At 42.0% G+C, this 2,500-nt stretch overlaps 1 long non-coding RNA gene across 2 annotated transcripts in view; it reads left to right on the plus strand.

Moving 5' to 3' along the window:
* The window catches only part of LOC138042279 (uncharacterized), a 30,978-nt gene that overhangs the window by 13,865 nt on the left and 14,613 nt on the right, over positions 1–2,500 (plus strand). For both annotated transcript variants that reach the window (XR_011130973.1, XR_011130972.1), the window contains exon 2: positions 1–2,500. This exon is cut by the window's left edge and continues 149 nt beyond it; it is cut by the window's right edge and continues 779 nt beyond it. This is a non-coding gene — a long non-coding RNA (uncharacterized lncRNA).

Consider the following 2,500-nt stretch of genomic DNA (forward strand, 5'->3'; position numbering starts at 1 on the left):
GAAGTAGAAGGATTCTTCAAGGCCCAGATGGTGTGTGCTCTGCGCAAACAGCACGAGATATCAAGTTGACAATACAGACACTAGAACGACTTTCATCTACACTTGAAGAAATTTCACCACTTTTACTCGACAGTCTTGACCTGAAAGCATTGACAACCTTGGTAGTTGAGAATCTGTTTGCCGAGATGAGACAGGGAAACGAAATGCCACAACCTCGTTCCCAGGGTCTCTCATCTTAACGCCTGGGGCGAGCGAGGAGAGACCCTGGTAGGGTCTGGTCACGTGTCTCCCAGAATCTGGGAGACGACAATTTATCCAATGAAGGGAGGGGCGGCTTAGTAAGAATTTTGTCTATACTGAGACTACGGGAATGCGGAATGTGTTGTCACCAAAACAAACCAAGTTTCACGTGCTGTGGTATGTGAACATATGTTCTTCTGCGGCTAGGTCCGGCGATAATAGTTTGCAAACGCCGAAGAAAACATATACATCGTCTGTCATAAGTTGCTGTAGATTGTGCGGTTCAGTCAAAGACGTTTTACATTGTAAAATCTGTTCAAGAAGGCCACGAAGGAAGAAGAAGAAATATAAATATAAATATAACAATTATGAGGTGGATAACAAATAACTTGTTTAACTTTTAAAATAAATACTATGTAAAACATCGAGAAATTCCTTGTTTAGAGAGGACCCCTCCCTAGTGTTTTGAATTGTCACGGAAGCACGTGACCAGACCCAACCAGGGTCTCTCCTCGCTCGAGAAACCCTGGGAACGAGGTTAGAAATGCCACTGGTTGTACAGTTCGCCCATCGCTTTTCCTCTGCAATGAGAGAATATCTCAAGCGCATTACGAAATGCAGCTTTATATACTACACTATTCCGTCTTCATACTATACCAAACAAGTTGGTTTCTTGTCGTTTGATCAATTTCTCTCCATGCCAAAGCCTGTCAGAAATGCCTTAGTAACAAGACAACAGCTGGATCAAATGAGAACGTGGAGGGCAGAGTTTGGGCAAAGTGTGCGACAGCAAACTGTGCGAAGCATGACCACTAAGGATTCTGCTGGAACGTTGCCAGTGAACTGTTATGAAACCAAAGCGGGCGATCCAAAGCCAGTTGATTTTGCAAGAATTGCACAGACGGAAGAAGAGATTTCTCCTGACCAATCCAGCTCGCCAGAGGTCTTAATTTGTGAAGGTACCATTGTTTGTGTGGGGAAGGGTAGTTAGCCTCCAATACAGCCATCACCTTTATATTTGGACAGACTCGATGAGAAAATGTATGCTGTTGAGAACCCTGCAGTGAAGGCTACTTATTTTGCACAAGATCCTCTATTGCCCTTTCAATTTGTCGAAACAACTGTAACTGGTCAACTTAAGACAACCAGTATTTTGAGCTCAGTTGCAAACTATAAGAAAGAAGACGATACAATTGTTTTTTGACGATGATGTTTACTAGTGTCGTCTGGTGGAGTCCCTCGACAGTGTTGACACTAGGACCCTTACTGAGGCTACGGAGGAAGAAGCAGCAAAATACGATGAGATTCAACCAGAGGATGACACTCCGCAAGTTTCAACTAGATCAGGAAGGCGATCAGTTGGAAACAAAAATTTCGACTTTGTATTCTACTAATAATCACTGATATTCAGTACAAACGCGAAAGCCAGTTACCATACTATTATCAATGACAGCGTGCAGAGAATTTAGTGAACTTATCGGTTCTCCAAGCAAATGCACGTGTATATGTAGTTTGTTTTTGACATTCAAATGCAAGGTGAATTATATGGCACTTACAAACCTAACGAGAATTATTTTCTGACGCTTGAAAAACGCTAAAAGAAAATTGTGAATCACTTTCCAAGTGCGGCGAGCTGAATCATAGAGAAGAGAAAATAAACGTTAAACTTATGACTGGTGCTTACAATGTGGCTCTAACAACGAGGAGGAGGAGGAGGTCAACTCTGTGTTCTGCGAGTTGAATGTGCTACAAAGTAGTAGTCCCGCCGAATCAAGCGATTTATAAGTGTCTACCAGGATTGTTTGGCACTCTCCCAGGACTCTGAGGTAGGCAAGTAATCAGTTACAAAGAGGGCAATGTTTTAAGTTAACGTCATATAAAACTGTAGAGTTTTCGTATAATTATGCAGTATTAGGTTATCTATTAACAAACGGGTCGCTTTAGACTTTAAAATTGATTTTCCGAGTTTCGTCAAATGTCGCTCTAAGGAATCATGATTACCTCCCAGAGGATGTCACACTGGCTACTATAACCACTATTGAGACGGTCAAGGAAGTTTTAAAAGACTACTGATGTCTTGGCGTCTTGTCAAACGGACATTCACCGACAACAAATGGAAGATCTTGCTAAAACTGTCGCAAAACTAGTACTCAATAATAGGCAGCGATGAAAGGCAAACCTTTTTATTCCAGCTTTAGCCTGTCTGCGTGATTGCAATCTTTAACCTCCTGAAACCTTTAATTTGGCCGAAAAACTGAAG

Source organism: Montipora capricornis, chromosome 3, assembly GCF_036669925.1.
Source record: "Montipora capricornis isolate CH-2021 chromosome 3, ASM3666992v2, whole genome shotgun sequence".
NCBI classification, from domain to species: Eukaryota; Metazoa; Cnidaria; class Anthozoa; order Scleractinia; family Acroporidae; genus Montipora; species Montipora capricornis.